General features: G+C 48.3%; 1 protein-coding gene across 1 annotated transcript in view; it reads left to right on the top strand.

The window, feature by feature from the left end:
• The first annotated feature begins 10,278 nt into the window (after positions 1-10,278).
• The window catches only part of LOC137437461 (uncharacterized), a 37,918-nt gene continuing 30,612 nt past the window's right edge, over positions 10,279-17,584 (top strand). Inside the window, exon 1 of the mRNA XM_078766866.1 lies at positions 10,279-10,374. The gene's annotated coding sequence lies outside the window, so the exon portion shown is untranslated. The remainder of the gene's footprint in view (positions 10,375-17,584) is intronic.

Raw genomic sequence — 17,584 nt, 5'->3', positions numbered from 1 at the left:
TCCCGAAGCAAACGTGCAAGAAGCAAGTGAACTCCACTCGGGCTATGACTCAACTCAACTCGGGCTGCGCAAGACGAAGCGCCGGATGTCCAAAAAGGCTAGCTGCACAAACAAGAGCATGAACCGCAAGAGACTCAAGAGATGCAAGAGAGAGACCCGTGCTGCGTAGGACGAAGAAGAGAAGAGCGACGAGAAGAGAGAGGCGTTCGGCGCTCCCTTAAATAACCTTGCCGGTGACGTCAGCCTTGGCGTGCTACCAACCAGCGACTTCCACCGAACCTTCCAGCTTCGCGCCTCTCGCACTCGTTGGCTGGAGGTTCGCGCCCAGCGCGCCGACCAATCACAGGACCGTAGCGTGGCGATAGCTCGTAGCATGTAGCGTGGTGATAGCACGTAGCATGTAGCGTGGTGATAGCACATGGCACTCGATGTGGCTAGGCCTGTCGGAGGTGTAATTGGCGGCGGCCATCATCGGCGGTGCCCCAGCCTGGTTTCTCTGCCTATTCCTTCCGAAGTCACTGTCAGGGAAGGGAGTCATTTATTGTTGCACGAAGGAGATCCTAACTAAGTGTTTCAATGGGTGCAGTGCCAAAAGGGACAATGGTTTGATGACCAGGTGAGACACACAGGGGCACTACTCTTTAATCCCTAACTCTATTTATCACAGGAACATCCTGGTATGTCCACAGGTATACATCTTACCCGACAAATCGCCGAAACATGAAACTTATTACAAGGTAGATTCCTTACCGCGACAGACGAAGCACGTTACCCACATAGATCTATCTGGCTCTACATATCACTACCCTACTGACATAACAATACTAATAATATTACTACACACGTAAGCATAACAATCCTACATTAATAATTAACCGAGAACATAACAATTATTAGTCTGACCGTAATTATCATCCATCCACACGGGCCCACGTAGCATCCATCTTGAATATTGCAATGCACTACTGGTAATCGCAAGACCCGGCTATATATATAACCTATGACGCTGATGTTGTTGTTGTTGTTTAACTATGGGGGAGGGGAAAAGATCCAGGCTCTCGGGCTTACAGTATGGAGGAGGATTTGGAATGACAATCTATAACATTCTTCCCCTCTCAAAATAATAAGCGAGTAAACCCCTACAGATTCAGGCGAACAGGTGGTTTTCTGTCTCACCCTGATCTGCGCAGGGAGGAGCATTAGGAACTTCCTTCGGAGAGCTTCCGACATCTAAGAAGCTGGTAGTATCTTCATTACCACTCATGAGCTGATCGTGTGACAGATCCCCCGGGGTTGCGTCTGTGTCCAGTCCAGGAGGTTTTTGAACAGGAGGATCTAAGCCACCAGAGTTTTGGACCTTACCACATGGTGCCAGGTCATGCAGAGCCACAGTTGTCTCTTTACCGCCAGGGTAGCGCACATGGGCATACTGAGGGTTAGCCTCAAGCAGTTCCACCTCCTCAATGACAGGGTCATACTTCGATTGTCTCACGTGACGTTTCAAGAGAACAGGTCCAGGTGAGGATAGCCATTTCGGAAATGAGCAGCCACTTGTCGTTGGTAATTGAATAAACGCTCATGTGGAGTAGCATTTGTAGCAGTCGAGAGCAGAGAACGTATAGAATGCAAGGCGTCTGCCAGAACGTTCTCCCATTGAGGAGTTGGTAGCCCTCGTGATTTGAGAGCCAGAGTAATAGTCTTCCAAATCACACCATTGTAACGTTCACACTGGCCGTTCCCTCCAGGATTATACGGGGTAGTGCGACTGGTCGAGACGCCACAGTCGTATAGGAAGTGCTTCAATTCTGACGACATAAAGGAACTGCCCCTGTCAGAATGCTATATTTGGTACTAGCAGAAGTACCCGGCATTGCCGGGCGGGGGCGGGGAGGGGAGGGGAACGGGGGGAGGGGAGGGGAACGGGGGGAGGGGAGGGGAACGGGGGGAGGGGAGGAGAGGGGGGGAGGGGAGAAGAGGGGGAGGGGGGAGAAGAGGGGGAGGGGGGAGAAGAGGGGGGGATGGGGAGTGGGAGGGGGAGTGGGGGAGGGGAGGGGGAGGGGGAGAGCAGGGGGAGGGGGGAGGGGGATAAGGAGGGGGATTGGGAGGGGGAGGGGGGAGTCAAGTCGGAAGTCAAGTCGGAAGTCATTGTCGTCAATTGAATGTCGCATTTATTTTTTATTCCCTGTCAAATGGCATTGGTACCGCATTCCGAACCCGGAAGTCGGAAGTCATTGTCGTCAAATAAATGTTTCACTCTCTGTCACATGCCGTTGGTCCCATGTCAATCGGATGAAGTTGAAAAATTAACATTACGAAGTTTCTCTGGGACGTACTGAAATCCGAATATGAAGTTGAAAAATTAACGTTCCGAAATACGCTGATGACGTCATAATTTTAAAACTCGAAGTTTTTTTTTATTTTAAGGTTTGCTGTAGTTGCTCTGAGACGTGCTGATTCCGAATATGCCGTTGGTTTTGCTCTGCGATGAGTAGTTCTCGAATTATAAGAGGACAAACAAACAAACAAACATACTTTACTGCTTTATATAGATAGATGCCTGCTTATGTACAAAGAGTTGACTAAGACATTTAATCACGGTGCAAGTTGTCATGTCGGGACAAGGAAAAGTGAATGGGAAGCGAGAAAACTCATCTATCACAGTAAGCAAGTAGCAGTTAGCGGTTGATGATGGTAAGGGCCCCTTGAAATCCATAATGAGCCTTTCGAATGGTTGCGTAGCTTTTATCAAATGTGACTGTTGCGGTTGGTAGAATCTTGGTTTGCACTCGGCACACACTGGACAGGAGGCCGTTATCTTCTTCACTTCCTCGACAGAGAAGGGAAGATTCCAGGTTCTTATGAAATGTACTGTTATGTCGGTAGGGTAGAGCAATATCTAGAGTCAGGTAGATCTGAATAGGTAACATGCTTCGTCTGCCGTGATAGGGAATCTACCTGTAACAAGCGTTACGCCTCGGTCCCCCATCGGTGAAGTGATGTGAGTTGACAAAGTGGAAGACGCAAGGCAGCCATCTTGGATTTTGACGTGGCGACCCAATTTTCAATAGTGTTCTCCCTTATGCATAGATACACCCACACACCAGATTAGAAGTTGGTACTTCATCTATTTTTCAAGATATTCCGCTCACAATGTTCAGACATACATGGTGGTGGCCATCTTGGATTTTGACGTGGCGACCTAATTTTCAATAGGGTTCTTCCATATGCCTAGTTGCACCCACACACCAAATTAGAATTCGGTCCTTCACTTACGCAAGAACGCACGCACGGACGGACGGATGCACACACGGACGGAGGGGAAAACCATAGTCCCCCTTTCGCTCCGCGGTGCGACGGGGGCCAATAATAGCCGGCGACGCCGGTGTTGTGAATGAATGCGTATGTATTATGTTGAAAAACCAGATGTTGCTGGATCCTTTGAGAATTCCAAGCTTTGACGCACCAAATCACTCAATGGAGGCCGCCATCTTCCGGATGCGGAAGTATGCATAAAAAAGTGAGAAAAAGTTCAAGAGGAGTTTGTTTCACCCGTCTTTTTTTGATTCACAATCTCATGCACCTCTAATTTGTAATTAAAATACTTTAAGACCAACCTCGTTCCCAGGGCCCGCACGGGCCCTGGTTATCTTCAGAAAATCTTCACCAAACACCGGAACCAATGAGATTCGAGCATTTGAAAAAATATTTCAAAAAAGCTTATTACCGTCAAAACGGCGTCAAATATTCTAAAATTGACGAAGAATTATTTTTTAGAAATCTCGCGGCTGTAGGGGATAGTTTTTCATGGCCGGAAATATCCGAAGTTGAGACGGAATTCACCAAATTAATGAAGAAGGAAATTTTATAAATTTTAATGTCATCCAGAATGCAAATGGTGTCATTTTGAACTAGGTACGGTACCTACTACACCTACCTACTACCAACTACCTAACCTACTGATGCCATAGTGATGGGTAAAATCGTGGCAAGAGGCTTTGGCTTCGACGGCTCATTGCGGCTTTGCAGTCGGGTACTAGTAATACTTCATACGTAAGCATAACAATCTTACATTAATAATTAACCGAGAACATAACGATTATTAGTCCTACCGTAATTATCATCCATCCACAGGGGCCCACGGAACATCCATCTTGAATATCGCAATGCACTACGGGTAATCGCAAGACCCGGATATACATAGATATATTACTAGATGCCGCATGGCCTATCAGCGCTTGTTGTCGTGATACGTCGGAAGCGCCGCCATCTTGCGGAGGTACAACCAGCATGTGTGATCATTGGATCCAAGGGTAAAAAATTGATTCCTAGACCGTAGCTCGGTTAATAATGAACGGATCTGTACAATTAATACCTCATTTTAATGCTGAGGAAAATTTCTATTTAATAAGAGCAAAGTTTTTCATAGGAGGAAAGTTGGGGGTACTGTAAAAAGCAGACCGGCCAGAATAAGCGGACCATCCAGAATCGCAGACCACCCTCACAGCAGGAGCAGACTAGACACTGAATAAACATTCTCTGTGACTCACACACAGGAAACTCACAGGAAATTAATTAAGATTAGATGTACATATAACATGATGTTAAATATGGACTAACCAAATAATACTTTTTAAAAAGGCTATCAATTAAGCTCAATCAATTAATCCCTACCTCAAACAATTGTTGTGTTTAAATGCATGTACATGTATAACATTTATATCTGTTTATAAGATATTGTACTGTAACCTCTTCAGCTTTTGTTTGAAATAAAAAAATCTATCTATCTATCTATCAATTAAAGAACTATTATATTAATGTATTTGTTATAAATGGAAAAGTCCATAACTCATTATTATAATGTATGACATAAAAAGTTATTTAGCATGTTTAGAGGTCAGGTTTGGTTCAAAGTGGATGGCCACAAATATGCACTAGTTTTAAGATATTTCTTCACCAGCCTAACCTGAAAAAATATTTTTCATACTTTTCAATTACTTTACATTTATAAAATGTGGAAATGAAAGATTTGCAGGAGTTATCTTGGTAATAATGGCCATATAATACCAAGGGCAATTCACAAATCTGGCATCATGTATTCACACCGAGTTTAATTGAGAATTAATGGATTAATAGTTGAAGATATATTTTTTAATAGCCACATGGATTTTATAAGGGTAAAACAGGAGTGAGGATTGTTGATGGTCATTTAATATATCTTGGTATAGTTTTACCATTAACTGGTAGGTATAAGAAATCTGCGTTTGGGTTTTAGGATTTCATGGGCAGTTTATGACTTACATTTGGTCATTTTATGCGTGCCCCAAATTTATACAAGTTTTAATGAAGTATTTAACTAACCCGATAATTATAAGATTTCACCAAGGATAAAATGGTGAACATGACAGATCTATATACTATTGAGATATATTATCACTGCTAATTATGCCAAAATCAGGCTTGAGGTCCTATTTTATCCTATGCCACAGATGGAATTCAAAATTGTAACTTTAATAAGTGCTGTATAATTATATATATATATAATAATAATAATAATAATTCATTTATTTTGTATAGCGCTTTTCCAGAAGCCCAAAGGCGCTTTGACAGAGTGGAAAACATAATGCATAACAATACATGAAAACAACAATTGCAAAAAGACAAGAATCAATAGGGAAATATTTAAAGCAAAAGGAGGGAGGAGGGAGAAGGAGAAGAGATAGTCAGGGGTTAAATGCTGTGGGTTGAATGTTGAATGCAGTGTTGAACAGGTGGGTCTTTAGTGATGTTTTGAATGTGGTGAGTGAGGAGGAGTCTCTGATGGTGTGAGGTAGTGAGTTCCAGAGGGTGGGAGCAGCGATGGAGAAGGCCCTGTCCCCCCAGGATCTGAATTTGGTCCGGATGGAGGGGGTCAGGAGGTTGGTACCAGCAGAGCGGAGGTTGCGGGTGGGAGTGTGTCTGGAGAGGAGGTCAGCCAGGTAGGATGGGGCCAGGTTATGGAGGGCTTTGTATGTCAAGAGGAGGATTTTGTACTGGATTCTCTGGGGGATGGGGAGCCAGTGAAGCTTGTAATGGACAGGGGTGATGTGGTCACGGGTCCGGGAATGGGTGAGTAGACGGGCAGTGGAGTTCTGAATGTATTGGAGTTTATTGGTGATTTTTGAGGGTGAACCATAGAGGAGGCTATTGCAGTAGTCCAGACGGGAGGTGATGAAGGCGTGGATGAGGGTTTCTGCAGCCGTGGAGGAGAGGGATGAGAGGAGACGGGCAATGTTTTTCAGGTGAAAGAAGGCTGACTTTGTGATCTGTTTAGTGTATTTGTCGAAGGAAAGGGTTTGGTCAAAGATGACGCCAAGATTCCGGATGTGAGGGGAGGTGGATACTGGGATACCGTCGATGTTGAGGGCAAAGTTATGGGTGGATTTTGTGAGCGTTTTTGGGCCAATGATGATTATTTCAGATTTATCACAGTTAAGCTTGAGGAAGTTGATTTGAAGCCAGGATTTTATTTCAGTGATGCAGTTTGTCAGGATAGAGTGGGTGACGGTGGAGACGGACTTGGTGGAGATGAAAAGCTGGATGTCATCGGCGAAGCAGTGGAATTGGAGACCATGACGGCGGATTAAGTGACCGAGGGGGGACAGGTAGAGGATGAAGAGGAGGGGGCCAAGAACTGAACCTTGGGGGACACCTTGGGGGAGGGGAGCAGTGGGAGATTTGCAGTTATTGATGGAGATGAACTGGCATCTGTCAGAGAGGTATGATTTAATCCAAGAGAGGGCAGTGCCGGTAATGTTAAAGGTGGATTCAAGTCGGGTGAGGAGGATGGTGTGATCGATGGTGTCAAAGGCAGCGCTGAGGTCGAGGAGGACGAGAATGTTGAGGTTGCCAGCGTCAGAGGAGAGGAGAAGGTCGTTGGTGATCTTGAGGAGAGCAGTTTCAGTACTGTGGTTGGAGCGGAATCCGGATTGGAATGTTTCATACAGGTTATATATATATATATATATATATATATATATATATATATATATATATATATATTGTTACGGACCGCGGATAGGATGTTGTTTTGCCGAGCGGATGGCGCCGCGGCCCTAACAGTTACCCCGACTAACCCGATTCCTGGACGTTGGCCAAAATCGCGCCACAGATATTCAATAGGGAAAAGACAAAGGCGACACGGATGTGAAGAAGAAGAAGAAGACAAAAAGGTTTGAAATGCTACTAAATTTATTCCTACTATTTACACAATCAAAGAAACCAAGGAGAAGGAAGGATAATAAAACTGAGGAAATGGGAAAATGCGATTTTTCAAAATGGAAATGAAAAAAAAAAAATCCACCAAACAGCGATGACTCCATCTACATCTCACTGTCTGATAATATGGACCAACTTCTATCTACCCATCCCAACTCTCTCTTCCTCATATGTGGTGATTTCAATTGTCACCATGCCAGTTGGCTGGGTGTGGGTACCTCTCTCACCAGCCATGGCTCTTCAGCAAAGGACTTCTGCGACTCACTGGGACTGACACAATCTGTCAATTTCCCGACCCGGATCTCAGTCAGCGGAGCATCTTCTCTTCTGGATTTGGTTATGACAAACTTCCCTGAAAATGTCTGCTGCTCTTCTTCTGCTCCAATCGGCTCATCTGATCATGTGCTTGTCAAAGTGGACATCTCTCTGACCATTCTCAGAGAGCCTCCTCAGCGTCGACGAGTCTGGCATTTCACTCAGGCCAACTGGCACGGTCTTCAAGCAGCCATCAATCATCTGGACTGGTCTCCCATCTCTACCGCCTCTGACATCAACTCATCCTGGGAATTCTTTCAAAGTAAATTTCTCTCTCTCATGCACATATTTATACCATCTCGTCTTCAGTCGTCATACCCTTCCTCCCGTCCATGGTTACACGGAATCTTGTGGTGAGGCTGTTGCCCTGAAACAACTTGCTTTCGTCTCCTGGAAAGCAAATCCAACGGAAGGAAATCTCATTTCCTTTCACAAAGCCCGAAACAAGTGTGTGTCCACCCTCAGGAGAGCCAGGAAACAATATCTCAACATTCTCAAGACCGAACTCTCTTATCTGTCTCCCTCTTCCAAATCCTGGTGGCGTCTGGTCAAATCTGTTTCTGGTGTTTGTTCCCCCTCCATCCCCTCCCTCACCTCAAACGGCTTAACGGCTGACTCCGCACGTGAAAAAGCTGAATGCCTCAACTCTGTGTTTGCCTCTAAATCTTGTGTCCCAAACCCATCCCTCTCTGTACCCACCGTACCCAGTCGTACCCAGCTGCTCCTGGACTCTGTGTCCTTTCCTCCTGACAAGGTGGAAAAGTTTCTGTCAACCCTCGACTCTGATTCTGCAACTGGTCCTGACGGCATCAGCCCACGGGTCCTAAAATCATGTTCTTCTGCTCTTTCACTCCCTCTTTCTGTTCTCTTCACCCTCTCTTTTGCTCAAGGTCATCTGCCATCTGCTTGGAAATCAGCCAACATCACCGGTTTGCACAAAAAAGGTGCAAAAACAGATCCCAGCAACTACAGACCAATCAGCCTTCTCCCAATTATCAGCAAAGTCATGGAATCCATCATTGCTTCAGATATTAAATCTTTCCTCTTCTCCAATGGCTTGATCTCTGATCATCAATTTGGTTTCAGACCTGGTCACTCTACTCTGGACATGCTGCTTCTGCTTTCTCAACAATGGATGGAGGTCCTCAACGCCAAACAGGAAATTAGAGCTGTCTCCCTTGACATTTCACATGCCTTCGATACGGTCTGGCACCCTGCTCTGCTCACCAAACTCTCCTCCTTTGGTATCCATGGAAATCTCCACGCATGGCTGGCGGACTTCCTCTCTGGTCGTAGTCAACGTGTGGCCCTGAATGGGTTTCTCTCATCTCCTCTTCCTGTTCAGGCTGGAGTTCCCCAAGGTAGTGTTCTGGGCCCTGTGCTTTTTCTGGTCTTCATCAATGATCTCTCTGACTCTCTTGAAAATCCTCTCTATCTCTTTGCTGACGACTCTACTCTCTGTCGCTCCATTCCTCATCCCTCAGATCGGCAGTCTGCAGCCTCCTCACTCTCTGCAGACCTGGACAAAATCACAGACTGGTCAAACAAGTGGAACATGTCTTTCAATCCTGACAAATCTCACACTCTTACAATGTCTCTCCGAAAGGACCGACTGGACAACCCTCCCATCTACTTTCTCAACAATCCTCTCCAAGAAGTTCTGTCGCTCAAGCTTTTGGGTCTCACTATCTGCCATGATCTTTCTTGGGAAAACCACATTTCCAAGCTGGCCTCCAAAGCCAGTCGCCGACTGGGCATCCTCCGTCGTGCGAAGTCCTTCCTTGGCACACCTGAGCTCCTCACCACATACAAGGCTTTCATCCGCAGCTCAATGGAATACTGTTCCCCCCTCTGGGCTGGTGCTCCTGCCTCACACCTTGCTCGGCTTCACGCTGTTGAGGCCAAAGCTTTCAGAATCATTGGAATCTCCTGCGATGTAGTCAACACCGAGGGCCTTTCACTCACTCACCGCAGGCAGGTTGGTGGTCTTTCTGTCTTCTACCGACTCCTCTCCGGCCTTGCTCCCCCAGCTCTCTCTGTGCTCTGTCCCCCCAATATTCCTTCAGGTCGCACAAGATCTGCCTGCAACCCTCTTATGGTTAAACTGCCAAAGTCTAGGCTCTCTGCTCACCTTCACTCTTTCATTCCCCTTTTATCCCGCCTCTGGAACAAACTCCCCCACTCCCTTCAATCCCACTCCTCCCTCCAGGTCTTTAAAACAGCTGTTCACCACCATCTCTTATCTTCCCCCATCGAAAACCTTGATCTTTTCTACCCCCGGTAATTCACCCCAGAGTCCTTGCAGTGTTCATATGTTTTATTCCTCTCCCACCTCCCCCCAAGTCCTCCCGATGTCCCTGCTCTCAAATGTTGTGTTTGTGTCCTTCCCCCTCTCTCCCCATCTTGTCTGCCGCTCCCCTTGTTTTTTGTGTTTTGTGTGTCGGTTTGTCTTTTTTGTGTGATTAATGTTAGCTCTTTCACGAGCCTCGATCTTGTATATAAAAAAAAAAAAAAAAAAAAAAAAAAATTTACTGAAGAAGTCAGAGACACAGTGAAAATACTAGCTTATCTAACAGGCTTAACTTATTCCCTGGACAGAACAAACAAAGACGGACTCACACGGGGAATTGCAGAGTGGATTGGCTGGAAGGAGGTGGGTGGCTGGAGGGGGAGGAAGGCACGGAGCTGGCTGGAGCTTGATCCCGCACGGGACGTCGGGCTGGACCTCGACGGCCGCCGATACCACCGATCCTGTCGTGTGCGCGGGATCACGGGTCGGAGCTGCTTGGTGGAGCCGAAGCGCTGGTGGGGGGTCTGGCGTGACGGGTTCTCTCCTCTCTCTTTCTTAGTCCAACCCAGTCCAACAACTTCCTCTCTTGCTTAGTCCAACAACAACTTCCAGGCTTTTCGGTGTTCCGATCTCCTCCCTCCTCGACTCTCTCTGGGGGCCTCTGCCTCGGGTTATATAAGCCCCACCCTTGACCCTTTTGCGAACCTCCCCCAAACGTTCTCTCTCCGCCCTCTAAAGCCAACCCCTCGTTCTGGGTTGGTCGGCAAGGGCTGGTTCACTCCTCCCCTCTATGACGAGGTGGAGACACGCCCTTCTTCCCCGACCTTGACTCGTGGCCAATGGTGGTTTTGGGGGCGATTCGAGCTAGCCCCAGCCAAAGGGCAGCAATGGCGAATGAAGAAAACCGCCCAAAATGCAGTTGGCAATTGCAGCAAAGTGGACGGCAGATGAAATGCAGCAAAGTGGCTAAACCTGGAACTTGGAAGATGCCATGTCGGAGGGATCTACTTTATTTAATGCAGTGCAATGGAGTGTCAAATTAATGGAAGACAAATCCTTAGCCTAATACACATAATAAGGATATAACCACTGAACATGGATATATGGTGTCCTTCGTGTATGCTTTATGGAATTAACTACGGGAACGCCCTTTGACCTTTATACAACACTGGAGTAAGGAGGGCGATATTTTTACAACTATTTACACAACAACAAAAAAAACAAACCATTCTCATATCCACAACACTGCACCCTCCTCCTCTTAGGCACGTCCCGGGCCTCTTACCTTAACTTTTAGTGTGGCACGTAGGTGTAGTTCCCTCTACATTTAACCTGACCCTGAGTGCGACAGTTTTAAAACATAAATAAATATGTCCCGCTGCTCCATTGCACCCTGCCTAACAGATTCACGCCCACAGCTAACCGAATTGCGGAATGGTCTTCAAACTACACATTTACGGTGGGGGCGCATTATTTACAATGACTCTACTTTTATTTACAAAACGTAACCCAGGACCTGTGATTGTTCTTTTGGGGGGGGAAGACAGTCTGCCCTGCATCGATGCACCATGAAACACCCAAAAACGCACCAATGCACCCTCAAGCACCAATCGGTGCACAGTCACTGCAGTTCAATAATAAAAATAACCAAACAAACTCTGCTGGTGGTCTCTTGCTCTTCGGCTCCCTCTGCTGGCCATTGCTATTTTCCTGATGTCATCTTCTTTGCTGGCGGCCTATTTGCACGATTAAAATGCACCCAACGTGTCCATTTTTATTTATTTATGGCCCACAGGGCCGACTAGTGTGGTTCACCTGTGGGGCATAAGTGCCCTGTGACCAAGGTCCGCCAGCAAGATCTCGGGCCTTCCTGGCCGGTTCCAGCAGAGGGGCCATGCCCCAACCCATGGGGTCCATCAGTGGTGCTCAGCCACAGACATGTGGTCCATAAGGTGGTGCATCGATGCAGACAGCTGTGGTTGCGAGAGGTTCGGGTGCCCAATTGGGGGACTCACGCACGCTCCCCTCGGTACCCAGTGGCGCACAGGTCCTCATGTGGGAGACAAAGGGGGGAAAGACAGATGAGCGAGGGGTAAGGTCTCAAGGGTACACATCAAACAAGGCAATGCAAGGCGAGGTGCGTATGGAGACGGAGCAGAGAAAAGCTCGTCCCTACCGTACGTCACCCCCCCCCCCCCTGTCACCTACTCTACCCTTGCCCTTACCCCATATTTACAAAATCTACACCTTTACAAATTCGTCGCTAATGTCACGTCTTCCCCATATTTCCCCTATACCAAATTCATCTCCACAATCCCTCCATCCAAAATTTGCCATCACCCAATTCATCATCAATCCTCATAAGGAGGGAGAGATGGAACATCAGCACAATGTCACACCCACGTCATGATGCATCTCACATTCCAAACATTTGCATCATAAAAATAACAAAACAACCTGGCATGGTGTGGAGGTACGTCATCTCAGGTGAGTGGATGTAGATGGTGCAAGGAGATCTCAAACCTAACTACTTCCTAAATGACTTTAATACACTTTACACTACCCGGGGTCTTTCCCTGCCAAACCATTGGCCAACTTACACTCTATGCGGTTTTAAGAACCCAATTCCCATTGACCATACTGTGGTGCTTCTCAATTTGGGGTCTCACTCCCCCTATGCAACTCCCTGTGCCCTTGCACAATTTCCGGGCTGGGTCGTGCAGCTCTCCCAGCAGGTCTACCCACCTGCACACCTCCACCACTGTAGTTGCCACCCGAGCTTACCTAGCTCCTCACCCTAACCTATCTAACTGGGGAAGGCCCCTCCTGGCTCTGTCACCCCTTGGTGCCCTCTGGCACTGGGCTACCCGGGTCCGTCCTCCGGATCCTCGGGCCCCATCCACAACAACTACCGGCTCCCAGAGCCCACCTGCGGCCTCACCTGGCCGACATCCTCACAGTGGTGGAGTGCCCATTTAACTACACACACACTAACAGGCTACACGCCCAGCCATTTCCACAACACTAATGCACCCATCCAAATACCATTCTTCCACCACGCACCACAGATGCCAATATCCAACCACAATTTACCTGTATCCTCTACCTAACTCTTACACTACCCTCCCCGGGTATTCGTGATGGGGTCCATCCTCCTTTCCCCCATCCACACCTTCGCACCAGCCACTCCACTCCACAGTTTCCACCATACTCACTACACCCATTCCAATACTCCATATACTCCAGACTCCATATATTCCACACAACCATTCTCCATACACCTGTTGTTGCACACCTGTGCAATCACTCCTGGTGCCACCTGCACCCTCCTTCGTTCCTGGACCATTTGGTCAGCACAATACACATCACTATCACTCACTCATACACTGCTCCATACACCTGTCCAGTTGCACACCTGTGCAATCACAATACTACTCACAATCACAATCAGTTACTCATACCCTGCTCAATACACTTTCGATTCTCACACACACGGCATCATCTCATCTAACTACTCCCCTCTGGAACTTGCGCTTCCCAGTCGCCCCTTTAAACTATTGCGCTCCCTCGTCATTATCATCCAACTAATCTACCTGCGTCCCCACTACAGGTATCATTGTCACTACCTAACCTTAACGTTACCTAAGGTCATCTTCTAGGTCCCTATCATTATATCCTAACCCTCCCGGGCTAGTTTTCACTGCCAACCCCATAACCTAGTGCTCCTTTGCCCCCTCTGTGAGAGATGGCAAAGTTGCCATCCCACCACATTGGGTATCTCTCACTATAAATTTTGCTCTCCAAATTCCAACCAATCAAAAATTTTCTATCCCAAAATTTCGAATCCAAAAACACTATCAGTATCACCATCATCACAGTCCGCTATATCCTAGCCTCGGTGCGTCATGACATCATAAACTCGGCTTCGCAAAGCCGAGCAATGAACTCGGGTGGTTTGGTCGCCTGCAGGTTGAATCCGTCCGGCTTTCGGTTCAAGGGAGGTGGTTTGGTCGGGCCGAGATTCCACGCACCATCTCGGCGCGGTACCTTGCGGTCCCGGGCCCGATGATTGAGGCTCGCCCGGTCGGAACCCCGCCCCCGCCAGGGGGCACCGTTCCGCTTCCTCCCACTCGCCCTTGAACCGGACCGGTCGCCTCGCCCGACAAGGCCCGGACTCGACCGTGCAGGGCGGGGCCAGGCCTGAATCGGCAACGACGCTTCGAAGAGAAGCGACGCAGCATCGATCCGCGCCGGGCCTGGCATCCAACAAAGCGCACCACGCACCGAGTGCTCGCATCGGCTATCCGTCGCCCTAAACGCTAACCCGTTCAACGTCGATGCTTTACTCGCATGCCCACACGCACACGCGACCCTTTTGACACTCACAAAACCCGGCGTTCCAACGCCGTCCGTACATTCCACCAACGCACTCCCTGTTACACACCACACCTCTCGTGCACACTCACCGTTCGCACACTCTCTTAACACACCTCGCGCACCGTCTTGCACACTCTCCTCGGTACGTACTCCGTACCACTCACCATGGGCGTGCACTCTTGCATCCACCCACTACTGCGCTCCAATGTGCTCCCTCGCACTCGCGCTACCACCAACTCAGGTGTGCTTTCTCGCACACCTTCCACCACCACCACTCTCGCACACCAACTCAGTGTCACCGTGTCACACTCACCCTCGCACGTACACTCCGTATCGCTCTCACTCCCTGTGTCACACTCCGTACACCCCGACGTGCATTCTCGCTCGCACTCGGTATCACTCCCACACTTTATAACACGCTCACTCTTTGACGCACACTTTTTCCTCACAAGCGTGCCATTTTTACTCACACGGGACCCTTCACCAACGCCCGGGTGCCATATCGATCCCAATCGCGCGACAATCCTGTTGTCGCCAAACATCCTTTCACTAAATCACCCCGCACAATACACAGCACGACTCACCTGGGGGATCCTTTTCTCCACGCGTACCTGCAAACTTCCATTTGGGTTAAGCACAGCATCGTGATGTGAGCAGGGACTTTGAGCATAATCCATTTCTCCCTGCAATTCCTGGGCTACCTCCGTCGTCTTTTCAATTTTTATTATACCCTCTACTGCTTTTTCTTTATTCACCACGACGACCGCTGGCTTTAATAAAATTCCCTCTTCTACCTCAGCGGTCGCCGGCTGCCCCATACCCCGGGTCACGATTTCTATACCCGTCATTGTACCCGCGCTTTCCTCCACTTCGCCCAACCAGTGCTTCTCGACCCGCGTTACCTCCTCGTGCACCCCTGGGACCTGCTCGCTCAACCTGCGGTCTCTGTCCCTCTCCGCTTTCCTTCCCTCATATGCGACTCTGTCCCTCGCCATTTCCTCAGTTATTTCTTTCATTTGGTTTCTGGTACCCCTCACTTCGTCCCTCATTGCTCCAATTTGGTCTCCCAGCCCCCTGTTCTCTTCCATGAGGGCCCGCATTTGCAGCATGAATAGGCCCCAATCCATCGGCGGCGCTGCTATGGTCGCGGGTGCGGCGAAATTTGGTGCCGCTGTAACCATGTGCGCAAGGGCGCCATTTTGTGTACCTGACACCTCCTCAACCACCTCATTGCTCTCCTCTATTTCTTACCTCCGATCCTGGGTTACCCCTAACCCCTCTTCTAGTTCCCCCACCGGCATCCGATCGCCTTGACTATCCATGGCACGACTCAATTTGGGATTTTAAAAACTAAATCTTGGCTGCTCCAAATTTTGACCAAATTTTTTCTTGATGTTTTAAAAATTTGGTTCGGGCCTCGTATCCCACTCCTGGCACCAATTGTTACGGACCGCGGATAGGATGTTGTTTTGCCGAGCGGATGGCGCCGCGGCCCTAACAGTTACCCCGACTAACCCGATTCCTGGACGTTGGCCAAAATCGCGCCACAGATATTCAATAGGGAAAAGACAAAGGCGACACGGATGTGAAGAAGAAGAAGAAGAAGACAAAAAGGTTTGAAATGCTACTAAATTTATTCCTACTATTTACACAATCAAAGAAACCAAGGAGAAGGAAGGATAATAAAACAATTTACAGAAGAAATCAGAGACACAGTGAAAATACTAGCTTATCTAACAGGCTTAACTTATTCCCTGGACAGAACAAACAAAGACGGACTCACACGGGGAATTGCAGAGTGGATTGGCTGGAAGGAGGTGGGTGGCTGGAGGGGGAGGAAGGCACGGAGCTGGCTGGAGCTTGATCCCGCACGGGACGTCGGGCTGGACCTCGACGGCCGCCGATGCCACCGATCCTGTCATGTGCGTGGGATCACGGGTCAGAGCTGCTTGGTGGAGCCGACGCGCTGGTGGGGGGTCTGGCGTGACGGGTTCTCTCCTCTCTCTTTCTTAGTCCAACCCAGTCCAACAACTTCCTCTCTTGCTTAGTCCAACAACAACTTCCAGGCTTTTCGGTGTTCCGATCTCCTCCCTCCTCGACTCTCTCTGGGGGCCTCTGCCTCGGGTTATATAAGCCCCACCCTTGACCCTTTTGCGAACCTCCCCCAAACGTTCTCTCTCCGCCCTCTAAAGCCAACCCCTCGTTCTGGGTTGGTCGGCAAGGGCTGGTTCACTCCTCCCCTCTATGACGAGGTGGAGACACGCCCTTCTTCCCCGACCTTGCCTCGTGGCCAATGGTGGTTTTGGGGGCAATTCGAGCGAGCCCCAGCCAAAGGGCAGCAATGGCGAATGAAGAAAACCGCCCAAAATGCAGTTGGCAATTGCAGCAAAGTGGACGGCAGATGAAATGCAGCAAAGTGGCTAAACCTGGCACTTGGAAGATGCCATGTCGGAGGGATCTACTTTATTTAATGCAGTGCAATGGAGTGTCAAATTAATGGAAGACAAATCCTTAGCCTAATACACATAATAAGGATATAACTACTGAACATGGATATATGGTGTCCTTCGTGTATGCTTTATGGAATTAACTACGGGAACACCCTTTGACCTTTATACAACACTGGAGTAAGGAGGGCGATATTTTTACAACTATTTACACAACAACAACAAAAAAAAAAAACATTCTCATATCCACAACAATATATATATATATATATATTGTTACGGCCCGCGGATAAGGATGTTGGTTTGCCGAGCGGATGGCACCGCGGCCTAACAGTTACCCCCGACTAACCCGATTCCCGAACGTTGGCCGGATCGCGCCACAGATATTCAATATGGAAAAGACAAAAGCGACACGGATGTGAAGAAGAAGAAGAGGAAAAAAAAAGGTTGAAAATACCACGAAATTTATTCCTATTATGTACACGCTCAAAGTAACCAAGGAAGAAGGAAAGATAATAAAATAATTTACAGAAGATTTTTGACACAGTGCAACCTAGCTTATACAAACTTAATTAAATACCCAGGACAGAACAAACAAAACAAACTCACGTACACAAGAGGGTGGAAAGGCAGGAGGCAGATGGCTGGAGGGAGAGGAAGGTCCAAGGGGGTCCTGCAGCACGATCGGCGCGTTTAGCAGCCGCCGTTCCTTCGCGGCCCTGCTCAAAACCGCTGTCCAGGCCCCAAGCGGCTGTTGAGTGTTATTGCTGCTGTGGCCGCCGCTGCTGCTGCTGCTGTGGACGTCGCGTGCTTTGTCAGGACTACAACAGGCTTTGTGCTTCCCTGGATGATGATCTCCTTAATGTTCTCTATGTTCTTTTGCTCACATGCCAGCCTCGGA

This window comes from Myxine glutinosa, chromosome 12 (genome assembly GCF_964187855.1).
Source record: "Myxine glutinosa chromosome 12, kmMyxGlut1.1, whole genome shotgun sequence".
Classification (NCBI taxonomy): Eukaryota; Metazoa; Chordata; class Myxini; order Myxiniformes; family Myxinidae; genus Myxine; species Myxine glutinosa.
The sequence above is the reverse complement of the archived record's forward strand: the minus strand, read 5'-3'. Positions and strand labels throughout refer to the sequence as shown.